This window comes from Pinus tabuliformis, chromosome 1_2, assembly GCF_031772625.1.
Source record: "Pinus tabuliformis cultivar Carrire ecotype Pingquan chromosome 1_2, CPIR1, whole genome shotgun sequence".
NCBI classification, from domain to species: Eukaryota; Viridiplantae; Streptophyta; class Pinopsida; order Pinales; family Pinaceae; genus Pinus; species Pinus tabuliformis.
Window position 1 is genome coordinate 1,129,359,511 of NC_142298.1, and position 25,858 is coordinate 1,129,385,368.

General features: G+C 37.0%; 1 protein-coding gene across 1 annotated transcript in view; it reads right to left on the reverse strand.

Moving 5' to 3' along the window:
* Window positions 1–25,858, reverse strand: part of LOC149210132 (uncharacterized) — a 38,023-nt gene that overhangs the window by 7,768 nt on the left and 4,397 nt on the right.

Genomic DNA, 25,858 nt, shown 5'->3' on the forward strand with positions numbered 1-25,858 from the left:
ACCAACCGAGCTTTGTATTTCTCCACCTTTCCTTCTGCATTTGTCTTCTTCTTGAACACCCATTTGCTACCAATGGGTTTCCTTCCAGCTGGAAACTCCACCAGATCCCAAGCCTCATTTTTTAGCAAAAATGCCATTTCATCTACCGTGGACTCTTTCCAGTGTTTTCCATTCTCTGAATCTACTACTTCCTTCATAGTTCTGGGATCATCATCAGTAACAGACAAAGAAAAATTTGAATAGAAAGCAGATGGACTATACCTTTCTGGCTGCCTTATTTCTCAAACTGATCTTCTCACACCCAGAGTTTGTGGCTCTTCATCTTCTGATTCCTCCTCTGCTATAGAGTCTGATTCTTCCTCCTTTAGCTCAAACTCTATCTTCTCAGGTTCCTTTGGTTGGACTTCATGTTTCATAACATCTTTCACCTCTCTGAACATCACATCTCGGTTGTACACAACCTTCCTTGTTACTAGGTTCCAAAGCTTATAACCCTTTAAACCATCCTTATACCCAATAAAGATGCACTTTTCAGATTTACTATCCAACTTGGTTCTTTTCTCCTTTGGAACATGTACATATGCATCACATCCAAATACCCTCAGATGTTAAAGAGAGGGTTTGTTGCCAGTCCATACCTTTTGTGCAGTCTTATCCTCCAATGCTGATGAAGGTTATTTGTTGACCAGGTAACATGTTGTCTCCACCGCCTCCGCCCAGAATTCTTGTCCTAACCCGGCACCACTGAGCATGCTTCTTGCCCTTTCCATCAACGTCTTGTTCATTCTTTCTGCAACTCCATTTTGTTGAGGTGTATATGGAGTAGTCTTCTACCGTGCTATACCATACTTCTTACAGAATTCTTCAAATTCCTTACTGTAAAACTCTCCACCGTTATCTGTCCTCAACACCTTTATCTTCTTCTCTGTCTAGTTTTCCACCAGAGCCTTAAATTATTTAAACCTGTCAAAGACTTCAGATTTCTTCTTAAGGAAATATATCCATGTATTCCTTGAGAAGTCATCTATAAATGATACAAAGTACACAAACTTACCCAGTGATGGAACCTTCACAGGTCCAAACACATCACTGTTGTTATGAAACCAGCTCACAAAAAGAAAGAAAAGATAGTTGAACGCCTTAGAATTCAGCCTCTTCAAAGGGGCAACCTCCTTTACATTACACAAATGAACAATTCTTGGATGATTCAAATGACAAAACCTCCTTTCTATATATAGGAGTCTAAGGAGTCACAATATAACCTAGCCGACCTAACAATAATAATATAAAGCCACAAAAATAACAATGGAGGGATTCTATGGGGCACAGTAATAACAATATGGGGAAAATAGGGGCACAACAATATTAATAATGGATACAACTACAATAGTAATGGGGTAATCACTAGTATTATAGGGACCTAACATGCCCCCCTCCTTCAAAAAAGTGTTGTCCTCAACGCTTGAGTAGTTCTGGATGCTTCTATATAAAATTCTCATCCTCCCATGTGGAATCTTCAGCGGATAAGTTCTTCCACTTGATGAGATACTTCGAAATTGATCGATTTCGTAGCTGTTGAGTTCCTGTTTCTGTGACTGCTTCCGGTTCCAATATAATATTTCCTTCCTCGTCAAGTTCTGGCAATATTGTTTGAACTGGGAGCTTGTCGCCTATAACCTTCTTTAAACATGAAACATGGAAAACTGGGTGCACTCGAGAAGCTGCAGGAAGCTCCAATTTGTATGCCATAGTACCAATCTTTTGCAACACCTTGTATGTACCATAATACTTTGGTGATAATTTATTATCCTTCTTAGCTTGCTTGAGGGAAATTTGTTAGGATATTCCGACACATAGGATATAGTTAAGTTCAACTTGGTCTAGTATAGAGTTAGGTTAGAGTTAGGTAAAGTGTGTTTCTTTACCTTTGTACATTTTGTAACTTACAATCCGACGGTCACGATATGTAGTGATCCGACGGTTCACTCTCACCTCGGTATTACCAACACTTGATCCGTGGCTTGACACCCGATTGGTCCATGAGTTCTATTTAAAGCGCATGGAGGGTCATTGTTCGGGTAATCCGTGCATGAGAGAAGCTTATGTAAATTTTCATTCTTTGATTAATAAATTGCCTGTAGTACCCACGTTGGGACAGGCCGTGGACTGTTTCCCTCCTTGCACTTTGAGGGTTTTAACCACGTCAAAAATACTGGTGTATTGATTTGAGATCAGCTTGTGCACAGTGATTTATGTGGTCCTCTTCCTGTTGCTTCATTCTCTGGCTGCAAGTACTTCTTAACTTTCATTGATGATTTCTCCACACGCACTTGGGTATACTTCTTAAAACTCAAGAGCGAAGTATTTAACACCTTTTTGGCCTTCAAAGCCCTTGTTGAAAAACAATCTGGACATCAAATTCTTAAGCTAAGAACTGATAATGGTGGAGAATATGTTAAAAACACATTCATCAACTTTTGCACCGAAAATGGAATTCAAATGCAACATACTGTTCCATACACTCCACAACAAAATGGTGTAGCTGAAAGGAAAAATCGCACCTTAAAGGAAATGGCTAATTGTATGCTGCAATCTAAAGGACTCAGTCTTAGTTTTTGGGCCGAAGCAATTAATTGTGCAAATTATATAATCAATCGCACTCCTACTAAGGTTCTAGAGAATATCACTCCAGAAGAAGCTTGGAGTTCCATTAAACCAGATGTAAGTCACTTTCGTGTGTTTGGAAGTGAAGCATGGGCCCATATTCCAGATGAAAAGCATAAAGCTTTAGAACCTAAGAGTGAGAAATGTACTTTTGTTGGATATTCTGAAGATGTAAAAGGTTATAGACTTATTCCATTTAAGTCCAAAAATGTTATCATTAGAAGAGATGTAAAGTTTGATGAAAATAAATCGGCCTGCGAGCCTAGTCCGGCGGATGTGCCACCTCTTCCTATCTCTTCTACTTTTGAAAACATTTCTTCTTCAGATGATGAAAGCGAGGATGATAATCCTCCCCCACCTTCTCAGGATCCTCAACTTCCACGATGGGTCCGTGCTACTCGGGATGCAGCAGGTGATCTTGCCGGTGATCCTACAGATCAGCGACGTACACGTTCTCAGTTTGAAAGAGCCTCTTCTTTACTGGCTCAAGCTCTAGTAAATCATGATCCTGAAACTTTTGCAGAAGCTTCAGGCCATCCACATTGGGAAGCAGCTATGAATGAAGAATATCATTCATTGATGACAAATGATACATGGGATCTTGTTCCTCTACCAAAGGGACGCAAACTTGTTAGATGTAAATGGGTTTACAGAACCAAGTATGGACCAGATGGGAAAGTTGATAAACATAAAGCTCGTCTCGTTGCTAAGGGCTTTTCACAGGTTGAAGGCATTGACTACACTGAAACCTTCTCCCCCGTTGCCAAAATGAACTCTATCCGCCTTGTTCTTTCCCTTGCTGCCTCTTTAAAATGGGAAGTCCATCAGATGGATGTTAAATCTGCCTTCTTGCATGGGGACTTGCAGGAAGAAATCTATATGGAACAACCCATTGGCTTCATACAAACAAACTCCAGCCTTGTTTGTCGACTTAAGAAATCCCTTTATGGCCTCAAGCAAGCTCCTTGGGCTTGGTATGCCAAAATGGATAGCTTTCTTTTAGAATCTGGCTTTTCTAGGTGTCATTCTTACAATACTGTCTACACCAAGAAAGTGGGCAACTCTCTTATCATCCTTGTTCTTTATGTTGATGATCTTATTCTTACTGGTAGTGATCCCAACCTTATAAACCATGTGAAGTCCAGCCTTAAAAAGAAATTTCAAATGACAGACTTAGGACACTTACACTATTTTCTCGGTCTTCAAGTCTTGCAATCCCAGGAGGGTATTTTCCTTTCCCAGTCCAAGTATGCTTGTGATATTCTTCGTCATTTTCACATGGAAGACTGTAAGCTAGCCCCTTCTACCTTTCAGTCTGGAGTCAAACTTTCAGTCTCTTGTACTTCTCCTGAAGTTGATGCTACCTTATACCGTCAACTTGTCGGAAAACTCTTGTATTTAACCCATACTCGTCCTGATCTTTCCTTTGCTGTTGGCCTTGTTGCTCGTTTTATGCAAAACCCCCGTGAAAGTCATTGGAAAGCAGCTAAAAGAATACTTCGTTATGTTCGAGGTACAGTACAGTTTGGGATTCATTACAGTGCCAAAGCAGCTCCTCTGTTAGTTGGTTTCACTGATTCTGATTGGGCTGGTGACCCTGATGATCGGAAGTCTACTGCCGGTTATGTCTTCACTCTTGGTTCAGGACCTATTACATGGGCTTGTAAGAAACAGGCTGCCATTTCTCTTTCGTCAGCAGAAGCAGAGTATCATGGTGCCGTGGAAGCTAGTAAGGAAGCCTTGTGGCTTCGTCAGATCCTATCAGAGTTTGGCTTTGAGCAGCAGCATCCAACCACACTTTGGTGTGATAATCAAAGTGCCATTCAGCTATGCAAAGATCCTGTTATGTACCTAGGGGGGATAATATGGGGTACCAAGGGTGGTACCCAAGGTAATAATGTAATAATGGGATGGGCCATAGTAATAAATAAGGTGGTTAACCCATGTCATGTAAGGGACCACAAGTAGTTAATAATAATGTAATGGGCTCATGGTATTAGTTGATGGTATAAGGAAACCATGGTAATGGTACATGGTATTGTATGTATGAGGCCTATATAAAGGCTAGAGACTCCACAATGAAGATGAAGACGAAGATGAAGATGAAGAGAAGTATTATTGTATGAACAGGCATATGGCTTGTGGAGTGTTCTCCTTCCTTAAGGAGTGAATGTATGGTGTTGCCCTACCATAAGGGTTTTAGATCTGATCCAAAGATATGTGATAACAGAAATAAACCCAAGAAATAACAAGATCAAAATAGATAGAAAAGCTTCTTTATTATCAAAACCCTTATGGTAGGGCAACACCATACATTCACTCCTTAAGGAAGGAGAACACTCCACAAGCCATATGCCTGTTCATACAATAATACTTCTCTTCATCTTCATCTTCGTCTTCATCTTCATTGTGGAGTCTCTAGCCTTTATATAGGCCTCATACATACAATACCATGTACCATTACCATGGTTTCCTTATACCATCAACTAATACCATGAGCCCATTACATTATTATTAACTACATGTGGTCCCTTACATGACATGGGTTAACCACCTTATTTATTACTATGGCCCATCCCATTATTACATTATTACCTTGGGTACCACCCTTGGTACCCCATATTATCCCCCCTAGGTACATAACATTCCACCCCCCTTAAACATGTTTCGTCCCCGAAACATGGGAAGAACATAAATAATAAGATCTACTCAAAAGAGTAGTCCACTGATACCATGCACGTGCATCTAGCCATCCAAGAGAAAGGTGAACCTTCGATCTCGCTGGTGCCTCGCTCGCTTGAGATGGAATTTGACCGTGGCAGCTCTTCTGTGTTGATGTGTTGTGGGTGGATCTTCTCTCCTTTATATCCATCATGTGACTACTTGGTTTCCATGATGGTTATCTTGCGGGGTGATGTGGGTGATGATATGTTGAAGTTTTAACCCACGATGGCTTTTGCTTGACTTCACCCTGTTGTGGTGCCTGTTGTGGTGTCTTCTTTTTCAATATGACTTCAACCACTGAGCCCTCCTCTGATGTATCATCACCTGTAACCTTTTCTTCTGCAGCCTCTGTTTGTGTTTGATTGTCGATCATCAAAGGCTCATCATCTGATATGTCAGTCCCTTGAACATCTTCTGCTTCAGCCTCCATGTGCTCTACCTGTTTATGGATGGAAATATCCTGTAATGTAATTTTCTTCTTTTTATACCAGAGCTTCAGGAATTTCTTCTGCACATTAATATTGATAGTACCCATGGATTCCATCCAAGGGTATCCCAAAACAACATCCATGTTATCCATCTCTGAAGCATAAAAATCACCATGCAACACATATTTATCCATAGAAATCTTCAAATCCTTGTACACTTGAACATCCTTATCATCACCCTGTGTATGTTCCATTTGTTTTGCTGGGACTTGCAATTTTTTTGCCAAATTAACACTGATAAAATTATATTTACAACTAGGATTGATAGAAACAATGATCTTCTCTTTCTGAATCAATCCATGAATATGCAATAAGGATATACCAGTAGGAATTAACCCTTTATGTGTCTCATTCTCATTTTTTCTAGCTCGAGACCATTTGTCTAAAAAGACTTTTTCAAATTCTGCATCTGAGAGTTTGGTCCACTGTTTGTTATCAAGTGAGAGATACCATTTGTAAGCCTCATCTACGAAACCCAAACAAAATACATTCCTCCAATTTTTTCCCGATGCTGACTTTTCTTGTTTTATGTATTCTTCAATTGTAGGACCATCATCATTTCCTGTAAAAAATCGAGCCTTGCCAGAAGCCATGAAGAGGGTTTTGAAAAAACTTGGCGAAAATTTGAAATGGCCACAAATCTGTCAATATTTCTCAGAATCTCTATTATAACCTATTTTTGGAAATGGAACAACCATTCTGAATCTGCCCATGTGATAGAAATCTTGATCCAGGCACTTGAAATTCCAGATCTGCGCTGCTACTCTCCCGCCGTAATCCAAAATTTCTGCAAAAAGAGCTGATTTTAGTTCAGCGATATCTCTCTCATCCGGACTCCGATTCGACTGATTTTTTTTTTTGAAATCATGTGTTTTTTCACAAAGATTCCAGATCTAAAATTAGATCTTGTAGATCTAACACCAAGGCCTCTAGATCTGCGCCGCAAACTCGCTGTCCTGAAAATTGTCTAAAACCCCCACTGATTTTTAAATCAGTGATATCTCCTTCATCCGGACTCCGATTCAACTGATTTTTTTTTTGAATTTGGATGTTTTTTCCCAAAGAATCCAGATCTGCAATTAGATTTTGCAAATCTTGTTCCAGGACGTCTAGATCTGCGCCGCAAAGTCGCTGCCCTGAAAATTGTCTGCAACCCCACTGATTTTTAGATCAGCGATATCTCCTTCATCCGGGCTCCGATTCAACTGATTTTTTTTTTTGAAATTGGCTATTTTTGCACAAGGAATACAGATCTGTAATTAGATTCTGCAGATCTTACACCAAAACGTACAGATCTGATCTGCAAATTCGCCACCCAAAAAATCCCTGCAAAAATGAAAAAAAAAATGCTCCCACCGTTTGCCCAAGAAAGAGCTCTGATACCAATTGTTTTAGCTCTAACCCAGAAATATTATAGATCTGATAAGAAAATACAAGACAATGCAAATAAACCCAAAGATAATATGAAATGATTCTTTATTGATCAAACCCTTAAGGTAGGGCAACACCATACATTCACTCCTTAAGGAAGGAGAACACTCCACAAGCCATATGCCTGTTCATACAACAATACTTCTCTTCATCTTCATCTTCGTCTTCATCTTCATTGTGGAGTCTCTAGCCTTTATATAGGCCTCATACATACAATACCATGTACCATTACCATGGTTTCCTTATACCATCAACTAATACCATGAGCCCATTACATTATTATTAACTACTTGTGGTCCCTTACATGACATGGGTTAACCACCTTATTTATTAATATGGCCCATCCCATTATTACATTATTATCTTGGGTACCACCCTTGGTACCCCATATTATCCCCCCTAGGTACATAACAGATCCAGTCCAGCATCAGCGCAGCAAACACATTGAACTACACATGCACTTCATCAGAAAGCTCATTCATGACCATGTTCTTGAAGTGCAATATTGTCCAACAGATGATCAGGTTGCAGACATCTTCACAAAGGCTCTCACAGAGGCGAAGTTCACTAAACTTCGATATATGCTTGGAGTTCAGGAAGTTGTCACTAAGGGGGGATAGGCTTTAGTGCCTCCTTCCTTCTCCTATTGTGTCATATTTGTAAATCCTTCAATCCTATCCCAAGTTGTTCTTAAGGGGGGATGTTAGGATATTCCGACACATAGGATATAGTTAAGTTCAACTTGGTCTAGTATAGAGTTAGGTTAGAGTTAGGTAAAGTGTGTTTCTTTACCGTTGTACATTTTGTAACTTACAATCCGACGGTCACGATATGTAGTGATCCGACGGTTCACTCTCACCTCGGTATTACCGACACTTGATCCGTGGCTTGACACCCGATTGGTCCATGAGTTCTATTTAAAGCGCATGGAGGGTCATTGTTCGGGTAATCCGTGCATGAGAGAAGCTTATGTAAATTTTCATTCTTTGATTAATAAATTGCCTGTAGTACCCACGTTGGGACAGGCCGTGGACTGTTTCCCTCCTTGCACTTTGAGGGTTTTAACCACGTCAAAAATACTGGTGTATTGATTTGAGATCTGGTTGTGAGCGGTGTCCTTTTGGTGTTCTTTCTGAGTAACTTACCCTGTAAATTCCTACAAAATTTGCTTATATGGTTGTAGCCGTAGGAATACCAAATCACCTACATCAAAACTTCTTTCACTGCGATGTTGATCTGCCTGTTGTTTCATTCTATTTTGTGCCAACACGAGGTTATCCTTTAAGAGTTGGAGGACTTGTTGTTGATGTTTGATGTGATGTTCCACTACTTGAACCTTAGAATTTTCTCTTAAATATGATGTGATGGATGGTGGCTGATATCCATAAAGTGCCATAAATGGGGTCATTTTTGTTGTTGTATGGAAGGAAGTGTTATACCACCATTCAGCCAGAGGCAACCATTTGACCCATTGTGTCTGTTTATCAGATACAAAGCAACGAAGATATCCTTCCAAACATTTGTTTACTATCTCAGTTTTCCCATCAGATTGAGGATGATAAGATGAGCTATGAGCTAACTGAGTACCAAGACAAGAAAATAATTCTGTCCAAAAATTTCCAGTGAAAATGGGATCTCTGTCACTTACAATAATCTTTGGGTTTCCATGTAGCTTTTGAATTGTTTCCATAAATGCAGTAGAAACTGTACTGGCTTTAAATGGATGTGATAATGCACAAAAGTGTGCATACTTGGTAAGTCTGTCAACTACCACCATGATGACACTCTTTCCCTCAGACTTGGGTAAACCTGTGATAAAATCCATTGAAACCTCCTCCCAACGTTGGCTTGGAATGGATAAAGGTTGTAATAGACCCAGGGTCTTAATTGTTTCAACTTTATTTTGTTGGCAAACCAAACATTCCGCCACAAACTTTTGAATATCTGATTTAAGGCCATCCCAAAAAAAATCCTTCTTAACCCTGTGGTAAGTTTTTAAAAATCCTGAGTGCCCTCCTAAGGGAGAAGTGTGCAATTCCATAAGAATCTTTTGTTTTAGTTGGGAATTCTTACAGAGGTATAAGCGATCTTTGTACCATAACGAATCATTTTTCCAGCTAAATGTATCAGATGTACTGGAATCTTGTTGTAACTTTCGAATAAGTGCCCACACTTCTTCATCATTCTTCCATTCCTCCCTTGCTTCGTTTATCCAATCTGGTTGGATAATAGAAATGGCACACAACAATGCTTCCACATCCTCATCCTTTCTTGAGAGTGCATCTGCCACCACATTTTGCTTCCCTTTTTTGTAGATGATTTCAAAGTCATAACCAACATCTTTGTGACCCACTTTTGTTGCTCTTCAGAGGATAATCTTTGTTCTAAAAAGTATTTAAGGCTATCATGATCCGTTTTTACCTTGAAGTGTCTTCCCATTAGGTAGGGTCACCATTTCTTAAGTGCATGGAGTATTGCCAACATTTCCTTCTCATAAATAGCTTTGTGTAAAAACTTTCCCTTGATTGGATGACTTTCAAAAGCAATGGGTCTTTCATCTTGCATTAAAACAACACCAATTCCATTTCCTGAAGCATCACATTCCACAATAAAGGTTTTTGTGAAGTCTGGTGTAGCTAAGACTGGTGCTTGGCACATTGCCTCTTTAAGATGTTAAAGGCCTTTGTTGCTTCTGGAGTCCATGAAAATGCATCTTTCTTCAATAATGTTGTTAGAGGTGCTGCTATTCTCCCATAATTCTTAACAAACTTGCGATAATACCCTGTCAACCCAAGAAATCCTCGCAGATGCTTTATGGATGTGGGGATTTTCCATTCCTTAATGGCTTTAATTTTGCTAGGGTCTACCTTAACTCCTTCATGAGATACAATATGACCCAAATATTCCACCTCTTGTACTCCAAAGAAACATTTGGATCTTTTTGCATATAATTGTTTCTCCTCCAATAGTTGTAGCACCCTGTCAACATGTTCAACATGATCCTTCCAAGACTTGTTGTAGATTAGTATATCATCAAAAAATACTAACACAAATTTTCTAAGGAATGGTTTGAAAATGGAATTCATCAAACCTTGAAATGTTGAAGGTGCATTGGTAAGGCCAAAAGGCATGACCAAAAATTCATAATGACCCTCATGAGTTCTAAATGTTGTTTTCGGAATGTCTTCAATCTTCATTCTGATTTGATGATATCCTGAAAGAAGATCCAACTTGGTGAAGTAAATTGATCCATGCAATTCATCCAGTAATTCATCAATGACAGGAATGGGAAACTTATCTTTAATAGTGAGCTTGTTGAGCTCCCTATAATCCAGACACATGCGCCATGATCCATCCTTCTTGTGCACCAATACTACTGGAGCAGAGAAAGAACTTTGACTAGGTTGAATTATACCAGCCTCTAGCATTTCTGCAACCATACGTTCAATTTCACTCTTTTGGGCATAGGGATATCTGTACGGCCTGATGTTTGGAGGAACACTTCCTGGAATCAGATGAATAGCATGATCATGATCACAAATAGGTGGGAGACCTTTGGGAGTCTCAAATACCTTGGAATGATTGTCCAAGACTTTTTGGAGATCTGGAGAAATAGATGATTCCGATGTGGAAACATCTAGCGAACATAATTGTGCAATTACACCTCTTTGTTCCTTTTTTAGAAGCTTTGTCATACCGTTAGAGCTGATTATCTTTCCTGGTTTCCCTGCAATACCCCTTAATTCAACTTCCTTTCCTTCCATAGAAAATTTGATGAAAAGTTCTTGAAAATTAAAAGCTATTGTACCCAAGGATTGTAGCCATTGGACTCCTAGTACAACATCAACACCTCCCATTGGAATGGAAAGCATTGGGCTAGTCAATACATATTCTCCCATGGATAGCTTGATATTATGGCACTTTCCAGAGAAATTTATTGTTCCTCCATTTGCAATCATCACTTGACACTCTGGTGCTGGATATAGGAAGCAATTCAATTCTTTTGCTACCTTACAATGAATAAAATTGTGGGTACTTCCTGAATCAATCAACACTATTACCTTTTTCTTCTTGATTTGTCCTTCTATCTTGATGGTTTGAGGAGTGGTAATTCCAGCCAATGCATTACAAGATATGGTCGGATTCATTTCTTCTTTATCTAGGCTTTGTTCCTGGAGTATATCCTCTTCTTTTGACCTTTCTTGCTCCTTTTCTTCTTCCTCTTCACAATCTATGTAGAATAATTTTTTCTCAGCACACTTATGACCTTTAGTGTATTTTCTATCACAACTGTAACAAAGCCCTTTTGCTCTTTTTTCTTCCAATTGTTGTGGTGTCAACCTTATAGGTTGTGGAAGACTAGGGGCAACAACACTTCCATCTTTATAGTTGTGAGTGGTATGCTTCCTGGTTGCCATAATTTTGCTTTCCATTTTTCTTGCTAACCTGAATGCCTTCTCTAATGAATCAGGTTCCCAAAGGCGAACATCATGTTGGATATTATCCTTTAAAGTCCCTATGAACACATCAATCCTATGCTCCTCTGAAATATTTTTTACCCTTATGTTCAATTTTTGGAACTCCTCAATGTGCTCCATTATTGAACCCTTTTGTTTGAGACTTATCAATTGGCTAAAAAAAGTGTTGCTTTTTGTATCCTCATAATGTGCTGTCAATTCTTCCGTAAAAATTGCCCAAGTGATAATTTGTTTACGAGAGCAAAGCCATTGATACCATACAAACTGATTTGGTTCCAAATATAAAGTTGCAATACGTACCTTTTGTGTGTTTTGCACATTATTGAGATCGAAAAATTGCTCCATCTGTAATATCCATGTTGCGGGATCCTTGCCATCAAACTTCCTCATATCGATTTTTGGAATATGGTGGGTCTTCGATCCAACATTAGAGTCTATGAAATCATGATTAACATTTCTTTTGTTCTCATCATGAGTTTCCTTTACTACCCTTTCACCATTAGTAAGCATTTCTTGTAGAAACTTTGTCAAATATGTCTTCAAATCTTCCATGCCTGTCTTCAAATCGTCCATCTTAGCTTCCACATCATTCATCTTAGTTTCTACGCCTTTCTTTAAACAATCCATCTTAGCTTCTATGCCTTTCTTTAAACCATCCATATTAGCTTCTACATCTTTCTTTAAAACATCCATCTTAGATTCTGTTGCTTTTTGTGCAAGTGACACTTGTTGCACTTGGTCTCGTAATTTTGATATATCATGTTGCATTTCTTCCTCTTCTTCATGAGTCATGCTAGAGCTTTCAGGTTTCTTACTAGGTGTTTGCATTTTCTTTCCTCGGGGCATCAATTACCGATAATAATGCTTTACTATGCCCTTTGAATTCCTTCAAACTAATTTTTCAGACCAAGCTTATTAAAAAAATCTGAAAAAAATTACACACATTTTTTCACTTTGTAGGAGCTTGATATTGAATGTGATGTATATCTGTAATTTTGAATCATCTAGTTCTAAATTTGTGATCTACGATAGCCCTCTACATCCTCTTTCCAATGACACCCGTCTGATCCAAATTGGATTCTCCAAGGAAGAGTTATGCCAAATCTCCCACAGTGACCTGATTATAGAATAATTCAATAGAGAGAACTTGTACGACGTACCACGAGTCACTGTTTCGACCTTTGGCTCTGAAAAATATGTACAAGAAACTACAGTCCGTCCTCTTTCTATACCTTCTTACAAAATTTCAATCTGATGCTCAAAGAGAAAGTTATGATGATTTTCCTTAGGTCACCTGTTTGGAATGTAATTCAGGAGTCTGTAAAAAGACCAACTTCCTCAGATCATATCTCCACAAATATAGTGCGAAAAGCTCTGAAATTCAGTCCCGAGGTTCAGTGAGATTTCGTCTCAAATGGGTTTTTTTTTTTAGCTTCTAAAACGTCGCAAAAAAAAAGTTATAGGGAAAATTCCACGATGACCTATTTAGAGCAGCGAAACCCTAGAATCCAAGCTCTGATACCAAATGTTATGAAACCAGCTCACAAAAAGAAAGAAAAGATAGTTGAACACCTTAGAATTCAGCCTCTTCAAGGGGGCAACCTCCTTTACATTACACAAATGAACAATTCTTGGATGATTCAAATGACAAAACCTCCTTTCTATATATAGGAGTCTAAGGAGTCACGATATAACCCAGCCAACCTAACAATAATAATATAAAGCCACAAAAATAACAATAGAGGGATTCTATGGGGCACAGTAATAACAATATGGGGACAATAGGGGCACAACAATATTAATAAGGGATACAACTACAATAGTAATGGGGTAATCACAAGTATTATAGGGACCTAACAACTATGCACAAGCTCTAATATATGTTTTGCCCTCTTACCACCAGAGGGGAAACTCACCTGATTCTGCTTCACATATACATAATTTTCACAGAAATCAAAATACAGAGAGCTATTACTCATGCCTTCTACCATACCTTTACTATGAAGTATTCGAAGGCCCTTCTCTCCAATATGTCCAAGCCTTTGATGCCACAGCATGGTCTTCTCTCCAGAGACCACTAGATTTTCTACTCCACTTTCAGGAACCACAAAACTATTGCACCTATCAACAACAATGTTACCTTGCAGCTTGTACAAAGTTCCAGTCCGAACTCCCCGCATCAATACCAGTGCCCCCGAACCATCTTGCAGGTATCTTTCTCGAACACTGTTTTTACACCTGCATCATCCAACTTGCTTACAGAAATCAGATTCCTGACCAATGTAGGAATATGTAGAACACCTGGAAGTGTTCTAACCCTTCCACCTTGTAACTTCAACTCTACTTTTCCATGACCAAGGATTCTAGCCTTCTTATCATCCCCTAAGAAGACATCACCACCATCATATTTCTCATACTCGTAGAACCAATCTCTATGGGAAGTGAAGTGAAAGGATGCACCTGAGTCAATCAACCATGCCTCATGATCTACATGACTACTTGAAGAAGCCAAGTACACATCCCCACCTTCATCTGAGGTGGTTTTTGCCTCTACAGAAGGAGAATCATTAGATCCCTTTCCTTTATTAGGAGCTTTAGATTTACAGTCCCTTTTGAAGTGCCCTTCCTTTCCGCATTTCCAACACACCACCTTTACAGGTTTTCCTGGAGATTTAGATCTCCCTCTAGATTTATATCTCCCACTCGATGACTTATTTTTGTTTCTGTTCTGGGACCGTCCTCGTACAAACAAGGCATCACCATTCTAGATCTCCATATTTTTATGTCTCATCTCCTCTGTCAGCAAGGATGAGACTATTTCATCAAATTGAAAGGCAGTTGCATTGCTACCTATTGCAATAACCAGACTATCCCACGAATCTAGTAGAGAACACAACAAACTGATGCACTTATCTTCATCTGAAATTTTAATATCAACAGATGCTAACTGACTTACCACAGTATTAAATGCATTCAGATGCTCTGTCACCGAGTCTCCATCTTTCATCCTAAAGTTATACATCTTTTTCCGCAAGAACAGTTTATTCACCAGAGACTTAGATTGGTACAAAGTCCCTAACTTGTCCCACAAAGCCTTCGTTGTAGCTTCCCCTGATATATTCAGCAACACTGAATCTGAGACACACAATCGTATTGTGCTCTTTGCCTTCCGATCCAACTTCTTCCATTCTTCATCAGACACTCCCGTTGGTTTAGTACCCAGATCTACCGCAATCCACTGATCTTTATCCACCAACAGAACCTCCATATTGAGTTTCCATAACTCAAAACTCTGACCATTAAATTTCTCGATCCTTATATTTCCGCTACTCGCCATCTTCTTTTGCCACTAGAATCGATCTCGCAGATCTCCCACTAAACAGGGTCTACCACAGGCCCGAGTGAAACCCCTCAGCAACAAAGGCGTCCCCTTGAAGCCAAAACAACTCTGATACCAAATGTAGGTTTTAACCCTGTACAGAAATTACCTGCTTGTGAATTCTAAAACACAGAAAATAAACAATGCGAGAGCATAAGACATAAAACACATATACATAGAGATTTTCCCCTTGATCCCAAAATTGGGACTACCAGCTTGATTTTTCATTATATTCCTTTAAATGTTACAATACATATTTATACATGCCAAAGCATCCAATACCATGGACCGAAAACCATCACATCCAAAACCATGGATTGAAAACCATAGGTAGGTTCGCCCAACCTAATATAGGGTCCACCATTAACTGTCTCTCTAGTGCTAGGAATTTTTCCATTTATTGCTTGTAAAACAATAATGCACTGCATAGACCATTAAGACTCTACAATCCCAATCATAGAAAATTCCACCAAAGCCCCCTTGGCTAGGATTTCCTTTCAAAGCCCCATAAAAATTCAGTTTAATAAAGCCCACTAGGGATGAGATGGAAAATTAAGGAGAGGATCCTCCAAAATGAGGGGGCTTGGAGGGTCAAGACAAAATCATGGAAGGAGAAATATCTAGCATAGATAAAGTACTGGCCTTCTAGGGGCTCACCCTCTAGTTATCTTGGGACCAAATCTCATTGAGGATTGTCTCCCTTGTGTTTTGTCAAATACATATCTAAAGAGAATATACCATTGTGGATTCTTATTTGAATATTTGTTGAATCATTTCTTTCCATAAGGCCCACAAGATAAAGCTCGAAACTAATATCCAAACTATGTTAACCACTAGATTGGTGCCAATACCAGGTCTTAATTGCTATATGGTTTCCACAATACTATTGACATTACAATCAAGGGACTTGAAAGTGTTATGTATCTTTCCTCATTCTTGGTACGCATAAGGGAAATTATTTAGTATATACTCCATATATTCCTCTTAGTTCCTACAAAGTGGGAAAAATGAGGGACATGAATATCCTTTCCTCCTTATCTGATCCCAAGTGACGATTCTTTGTTGACCTACCAACCAAAGAAAATGGGCTACCTTGGGGAAAATATTATGTTCAAATTTTCCTCCAAATGGTGTCTCGATACAAATCTTGATGTCCCGCTACAAGAGTATTAGCCATCTTCAAAGTAAACATTCCTCTTGGTTGATATCCCCACTTGAGCTTATCATGGTCCTGAGGTATGGAAATTCTTCAAATTTGAAGCTCTTTGGCTAGGAGGGGCTAGGAGGACAAAGATGTATGGGAGGGCTAGTCCTCGACCAATTTCCATTCTCTCCATAGGGTAGAGTGTTGGATTGGCTTCCAAAACTCTACCATAGTGTTACACTGCTGACCGATGGTAAACATTTCTAGATATTGTAAATCTACTCAATCCCCCAAATGTGGTAGTTGTTGCTAGGAATCATTCCAAATAAATGCATGTCTTCCATCCTAAATTTCCCTAAAAGCATGGCATTGATAAGATTCTGATTGTTCTAGGCTAGATTCCAAATGGAATACCCAAGTGTTGAGTCATTTTTATGCAATTTATCAACTTGGGAAAAGGAGTGGCCATATTTTATATTTGTTTCCACAATTCAGTTCTCGCCTATGACAATTTCCACCACACTTTGGCTCTCAATACATTATTCAATGTTTCTATATCCCTTAATCCTAGTCCCCCCACCAATTTTGGAATACAAATCTTATCCCATGCCACCAAAGACCACTTATTTTCCTTCTTCACCCACTACAAAGAAAGTGTTTGAATGGAGAAGAAACAGACTTGAGAATCACCTTTGGGGAAATCATATTAGACACTTGATAAACTAGAAGAGATAGCAACACTAATTTGAGAAGAACTAGTCAACCCTCCATGTTCAAGGATTAGAATGCCAAAGTGTCCAATTTATTTGTAATCCTTTGTAAAATGTTTTTCCAACAGACTAACCTTAGAGAAGTTTCCACTAGGGTTTCACCCAAATAGATGGATGGAAGATAGTTTATTCTAAATTCCAAGAGGCGAGCAAAATGACATTGAACCACTCCACATGTATTAAATAATAAAATATTAGATTTTTGCGCAATAATCAAGGTCCCAAAGGCCTCTATGAAGGCACTAAGAATAGATATCAGATTTAAAGCTCCCTTCACTATTGGAAAGGAAAATTTTAGGATATTATCAGCAAATTGTTGGTGTGTAATGGTCAAGTCATTACCATAAATCCTGATACCTTGAAGAGTAGCCTGATGCCTTGCATTTTTCAGAAATATACCTAGACCTTTAGCTACAGGGATAAAGAGAAGTAAAAGGACCTAAGGGTGGAAAAAATATATTTCCAATTAAGCCTATCATAAGCCTTAGAGAATTCAAGTTTGGTCAACATTTCTGCAGGCTTTGTTTTCTTCAAGGAATGCATAATATCATGGGCAATGATTATCCCATCCAAGATTTGTCTACCTTCCACAAAACCAATATGTTCTCCAGAAATGATGTTCTTTAGGAGTGGCTTGAGGTGGTTAACTATCAATATCACTAAGGAAAAAAATTTATATATCACATTACAAAGGGAAATTAGGAGAAACCATTTGGATCATTGGATCCACCCTCCATGGTGATTAAATTAATAAAGGTGACATTGGGACCGGACCATATTTGTTCATTTCGACGAGATTCGTCCACTAGATATTGAACATCATGGCTAAGGAAAGGCCAATAGGCATGGAAAATTCCATGGTAAATCCATCAAGGCCAAGAGCTTTGTTCCTAGGCATCTCCATAACCACCTTTTCCACTTCCTCAAAATTAACCTCCCTCATTTGGGCATCATTATGTTCTGGGATGATAAGTCTCGGAATATGAGATGGTATACGGTGGATAGAGACTTCCCTATTTGGAATGGGATCTAAGAGGAGGGATTGGTAACACAATAACAATTCCTACTTGATATCATTGTGTTGGACCAAGTGATTCTCATCCTGTGAAGAAAGTGAGAAAATATTGTTATTATGTCGATGCTTGATCATGAACTTAAGAAACAAATCAGTATTATGTTCTCCTTTTGTCAACCATTACACCCAGGAATTTTGTTTCCATAAGATTTACTCTTGTTTTCTTCTCTTCTTAGGGTAAGTCCCTCTTCCTAAATCATATTTTCAGATTGGCCATTAAGGATTATTTATTATTGTAGCTAGTGCATCCTACTTTCCAAAACCTATTTCTCAGTTAAGATATTCCCAAATTCTTTCCAATTTCAATCTTCGATTTTCAACTTGAGTTATTTTAATTTCAAATGGAAAGTGTGCATCTGATTGATCCCATGAATTGTATCTCATTCCATCATCCTTTAATATTCTCCAAGAATTCAAGATCCTATAACCATAAATTCTCAAAACTAAAAGTATGATTATGAGGGATTTCCTTTAGGTCCAACTCCAAACGGATTCATCAATGGTCATATTCAAAAGTTGGGAGAATAGTTGCTTCAACAAAAAGGCCCTTACCCAATAGGGCTTCAGACACCAAACACTATCTAACCAACTAGAAACTTAATGTTTCCCCCCTCTTTAGTTTCTCTAGGTATAGATCACGTTGTTAGTACATACATATGCCACATGGAGGTCATTCATAAGGTCAATAAATAGTTATGCCTCTGAACCTAGCCTCCTTATCCCCTCCTTTTTCTCCTAAATGAATTTGATTAAGTTGAAGTCCCCTCAAACTACCTAAAGATCATCATGATTAATGGATCAAATAGTTTATATGTTTGCTAAAAGGGTTGATGTTTCCACCAAAATGTGAGCTCCATAAACAACTATGAAGCAACCCATTTCCTTCAAACCTATATATTAAAAATGGCCAAAAAGAATATGAGGAAGAGTCATGTCACCTTGGAAGGCCACTTATAAGGGGTTCCAAAGTATATCCAATCCAGTAGCGCTACCATTGGCATCTATTGCCATTACTTCACATCCTTTCCAGTAGAATTTGTAATGGCTTGAATTTTTTCACAAGAAAAATTTATTTCTTGTATCAAGAAGATTGAAATTTCTCCTTGTTTATTATTTCTCTAAGATATATTTGTGTACCTTGGTTGTTGAGGCCATAAATGTTCTAAGATAGCATATTCGTTGGATAAGATTCTTAATTGAGGAAAACACCTCTGGTAGCACAATAACCTACCCAAAATTAACCATGTGTTCTCCTATTGATAGAATAAACACTTGGGTTGACCTTCACCCTTTTTTTTTATTCTTTTGGACCCAGGTGGCTTTCATTTATCCTGGCCGCTTTCTTTTAGAACTCCAAAACCCTTGGTTAATGATGCAACCTCTTGACTATCCATCTCTTCCTTATTCATCAAACTGATATATGTATGTTGAAATTGATGAAGTTGGAGTTCGATAATCTCAGTGAAATATTTGTGTCTTCATTCTCGCAACAAACTTGCCAGTATCTTTTCTATGGCCGATGGTATATTTTTCCTCGTTTACATCCATATCCACTGGTTCTTACAATGGGGTTTCCTCCATGAATGGGGCATTCATAGGCTCCTCGGTTTATTTTCATTTAGGAATGGCCCTAGGTTGGATTTTTTCTCTAGTCTAATCCAAGTTCATAATATCACCAGTTAACTTGATATCCCCATTGTTGTTCTGCAACACTATGAGCTTATTTTCCTTTAGGAGCAGGTTAACCTTTTTAGATATCCTTTGGGCTATATAAAATAACCATAAAAAAGCCTTGGAATCCCAACTTTAGATTGATTTTGCCTTTTAGATGTCATTTGATTTGTATCCATTTCATCAAGTCCTTCTTCGTGGGCCAAATCTCGACAAATTTACAAGTGAAAGCATGATATTTCATGAACTAGATATGGCTCTCTATTGTGTCAAATCAAATCTCTAATTTAGGGTTGGTTGTAGCTCGTGGAAGGAATCTATTTTTGAATCGAGATTGTCATTGGGCTCCTGGGACTGCATTCTCCCCATTGTTTCCTTATTACAAGCTACTCCTAAACCGCTAGAAATTGTTTGATTCTCCCCAGTCATAGCCTTCTAATAGAAAGGGTTCACTCATGGGGGTTCATAGGCAAAATCAGTAGAAACAAAAAAATACTATCAAATGTCACATAGAAAGTGACTAAACACTTAATATGGTTGAAAATTAGGGTGTATAGAGGATTCTACAGAAGACAAAACCCTAACCTTCGCAAAGCTCTTGTGTTTAGATATTGGGAACTACACAACTTGATTAACTTTGTACCAAATAAATTCTTGGTTTGGTCTTCAGATTTTCTTTTGAATCTACTAGCTAAAACAAGGTCCTCATATAGCCAAAGAGGATTTGGGTTGGAGTCATTACTTAGAAGAATAACTTGGTTAGTTGCAGTTCTTGTTATACAATAATTTGTTGCACTCCATGTCTCATACCCTGAGTTGTCGAAATTTTCCAAGATGTCACACAACGACAAAATTTTTCAATGAATTCACCATGAAAAGCATTAATCAGAGAATCCCTAAAGAAAAGAAGAAGAAATGCCTTGAAATAATAATGGAAGATCTAGTCAAAAAACCCTATTTTCAAGCCCAACACTACTTTTAGTAGGCAAATCTGTGCTTGTAACATTTTGTCTAACTAGTGACTAGCGTTGGCAGTGCGACTTTTGTTAGGAAAATCTGCAATGGTCTTGTTCAGGCAGTTTCTCCAAAAATGGAGCAGAATCTTCTCTTACTACAAGCCTCGTGAACAACAAGCTAGTAGTTGTTGGATGAAGATATGGTTGAGTACTCCCATTTAGAGCCCTTGATCCTACCTTTAGGGATCTTACCTTTGGGATAAGGACCTTCTTACCCCTTTGGTGCATCTCTAACCCCCTCTCCCTCACTATAAATCTGTTCTTCACTTTCCACAATGGGTTGGTCATTGCTTGCCTACATTCCTATGTTGAAATCATGCCCAAATGTTGCCCATCTATCTAAGGAGAAGGAGTGCTTGAAGAGTCTTAGCTTGGACTTGGAAATCCACTACAAAGGATGTCACCAACATCAAGGCAATGGTTGTGTGCTTCCCTTTTTGATTCATTGATAAATACATCTAGTGTTTACTTTCCATAAGTGTATTAATCTTTATACATTTATCATGATGCTCCTTGATCTTTCATGTAGTTTGTGTTTTTGTTATACTATGTATGCTCTTGTATCTCTTGTTGTCTTTTGATCTCTCTTGTAGGTACTCGGACGTAAGGAATAAAAAGGAGTGAGCCTGGAAGCTAAGGGATTGAGATCATCATCAAAAGTTGAGCGCTTAACATCAAACTGAGATATGTTTCTCTCTCACTTTTCATTTTCAAACATAGACAAGGAAATCTTGCCCTAGTTTGTTCGGTTTGTTGCTAGACCCTGTCATAGGACTAGAGAGATCGCTTATGCCTGCATAAGGGATTTATCTTCACAACAGTTCTAGCATTGAAGTCTCCTAACAAGATGATATTACCTTCATTCTAGGGTATTAGAGGAAAAATTCATATATATATATATATATATATATATTATATATATATATATATATATATATATTTCTTATAGAAGGTAGACTTGATAGGTGTAAAACAAATAATTATTATAAGATTCTTAAATAACAAACAACATATAACAAGATTCTTAACCATGGAGATTTACCCCCACTTTATCATGGAGATTCTTAATTTGTAAATAGTCTTTATTATAATATCATGGTTTATCAATACCACGTGACAAAAAAAACCACAAACTCATTTCATATGATACTTGTTCATATGACATTTTTTTATTAATGAATTTAATTAAAAGGGAAAAAACATAACTACTTTGAAAATAAATCTCAACCTTTGATTTGTGTACTACTAAGAATATTTTATAATATTATATGGAGGTTAAATCCCTACTATCCACCTAATAATTATTGATAATTAAATTAAAATTATTGAAGCCATATTCCAAAATAAACATACTCCAAATATTTTTAGTTTTAACAATTTAATTTTATTTCAAACATGAATTTATTTGAGGAAAAATGTTTGGCTATAGGTTTTCCTTTTGAAAAAGAAAATCAATTAATATAAAAAGTATTATGTGAATATGCTAATTTATTTAATTTTTAAATTAAAAATATTATTAATTTTATATATATATCTAGCGGAATCGGCAACGACAGTGGTACCTTACTGGCGTTACACAGGGTCGAATCCCATCAGCTGCCACTATAACCACTAGGAGGAACCACCCAGCCCGCAAGAACGACCCCTCAGGATAAGACGAGACTTGAACCCATGACCTGCACAGCAGCATCAATGACTTAGCAGACCGTCCGCTGGCCACGAGACCAAACCCCTGCGGGGCTAAACTATTTTCCAAGCTGGGGGGTCGGGGGTTGGAACCCTCAACCACCCGCCTCTACCTTATCCCTTTAACCAACGCTCCAAGGCGGTGGCACTAAATATAATTAATTTATTAAAAAAAAAAAGTAATATAAATATTATTGAAAACCATATTTGAGTTGTAAATATAATTATTCAATTAATTTTTTAATTTAAAAGAATCTTTTTTATGATATAAATTTGAAATATTTTATTAACTATCAAGAATTGTATGATGGGTGGAAAACCCATAATATATATTTATTTAATTTTAAATTCAAAACATATTTGAGGTTGCATTTAAAAATATCTATAAAAGAATCAACACTTTATAGTCAATGTTAGCTTGAAGTACTTCAATTGTGCAATTATCACTCAAAACTCTGAGTAAAAAAAAGGTTATTGTTTCAATACTTTGCTATCTTTATCACTAGTATAAGTACTAATTAAAAAGAATAAAAGAATGTGTCATGGTTGATGAGTGAAACAATGTTATAATTATCGAAATAGATTTTCAACTATAATTATTATACATATTCATCATGAATGGATGTGATCATGTGTGGAATAACTAGAAGAGCACCAAAATGTTTGCAAAGCTCTACTATGCATGATGCGACATTCAATATTTTCACTCAATGTTATTTGTATTTCCTTAACCATTGAAATTAACTTTATTTTATTCAACATAATTTTCATTATGGACATATTTGTGATGTTAGATTTGTTTTGTTATAACATATTTTCATTATACCCATGGAAAAGTTAAATGATATCAACATTTTAAAATGTTGAACGAGGTGACAGAAAAAATGGTTTAACCTAATTTCTTTTGTGAAATACAATTGTCAACCCAAAAATGACAAAAACATTGTGAGGGATTAGAAGGAAAACAACATAAGAAAGTACTTTGAAATAAAACCTCAAGAATTTGATAATCTAAATATGATTATACTTTATTATAAATTTCACCTCCAAATAAACCTTGGTCCACCATCCACAATGGAAACGTTGAATGGCAAGGCTTAACCTTCACAACAATATCACGCATCAGATTATTATCAAGATTACTTTTGTTGTTCTCCTTATCATTTGAGCTTTATGCAAAAAAAAAAACGGAGGACAATGCATATGTCATAATGAGAAAGCCAGAAAAAACATATTTACGTATTTTGTCAATGTTACACATTGTAATTCTTCTAAGATCAATAAACTTATTCCATATATATTTTCCATGACCATGTATATCATATATGAATAAACATGTCTTAACTCTTGTGTTTTAAAATACTTTTGAGAATGTCTTTTTACAATCTATTTCATAACATATTTAAAGCACATTATTATGATATATGTTACTAATGCAAAAATATTCACTATTCCAAAGTGTTCGTTCCATTGCCATGTGATATTATGAGTGGTTGCCCCAAAAAGAACAAAAATTAACTACATAAAACATATATTTTCCCCTTCTTTCTTTACTACAAATATTTTGCTTTTTTTCCCTTTTTAACATTATGTCAACACCATTTGCAATTTCTAAAAAATATATGTAAATATAACAATCACTTTTTAAGATATTTAGAGCCCTTGAAATTACTAGGATTTACAACTTCTCTTTTCAAATGTATTAAGAAAATATGGTAGGGGTCATCACCAATTTTCAAATAAATAATTTTAACTACTAAATCTTTAATATTATTAATAATAATACTTATATGAAATCCCTTTACTTATTTAGGCATTTCTATTCACCCATTCAAAATATGCTAGATATTCACTATTATTTACACATTATCATTATTTAAAGAACTACATCTATTTAAAATTAATTAATAATTACATTAAAAAGAACCTTATTCGATATCTAAGGAGGTTGATCAAAAGCATCATGTATCATTATTGAGCTAGTTGTATGATTGTAATCTATGGTTGATGGAAAGCGTGGGGCATTATAACAACATTGTTGCATGAAATATTGCTAAACAAGTTGTATGAGTATAATCTACCTTTATACTAGCTATTGCTACCCTCCTTGCAAGTGAAATGGAGCTGATGAGATGTCAACTAGTTGGTTTTATTAGGATAGTGAGTATAAATTTGACAAAGTGATAACATTAATTTGGCACTTATTAACTAGTCTATTCTTGGAGGTTTAGGAGTTGGAGGCTTCTATAACCCGTGCTATTTTCATGTAATGTAGGGTATATAAGTGCATGATGACTTTTTGGCCCAAGAAATAATGAACCTATTATTTTTCCTCATAAGTTTGCAAAATAATTTATGGTGCTCATATGTTATGGTTTTTATATGTTGCTATTATGTTTTTATTTATCTATCTTTTAATAATAAGTTTGTACAAAATTTAGTGGCAAAACCTCATGGGATGAGTTGAAGAATAAAAACTCAGTGTAGAAAATAAAAATTATCCAAAAAAACATCCAAACACAATCTAACCTCAATCAATTTGATAATTGCTTGATAAATTTGACGAAGTGTAGAAAATTAAAATTATCCAAAAAAACATCCAAACTCAATCTAGCCTCAAACAACTTGATAATTGCTTGATAAACTTGACAAAGTGATAACTAGCACTATTATTAACTAGTCTATTCTTGGAGGTTTAGGAGTTGGAGGCTTCTATAACCCATGGTATTTTCATGTAATGTAGGGTATATAAGTGCATGATGATTTTTTGGCCCAAGAAATAATGAACATATTATTTTTCCTCATAAATTGCAAAAATAATTTATGGTATCATTGTTGTGGTTTTTTATATGTTGCTATTATATTTTTTATTTATCTATTTTTTAATAATAAATTTGTATAAAATTTAGTTGCAAAACCTCACGGATGAGTTAAAGAATAAGAAATCATTGTAGAAAATAAAAATTATCCAAAAAACATCCCACCTGAGGCGAATTGTTTTTCCATCTACCTATACACTAACGCGACCTAAACCACTTTTAAAACAAAACTGCGTATACTTATCCCCTCTCTATATCTCCTTTTTTACACGATGTAGGTGTAGGATGTTTTGCACACCCATATCTTTCTTCAAAGCTTTTAGGGATTAAAATTGATGTCCAACTGCTTATCTCTAGCCACAACAAACCCTGATTCTCGGGCCCAGCCATAGATGCGCAACTGCCTTAGTTTTAGCCATTGCTAGCCCTGATTCTGGGGCCGGCCGTACGTATGGTAACCACCCATTATTACTAATTTTCATAATGGTATCTAATGTACGGCAGTTACCTGAA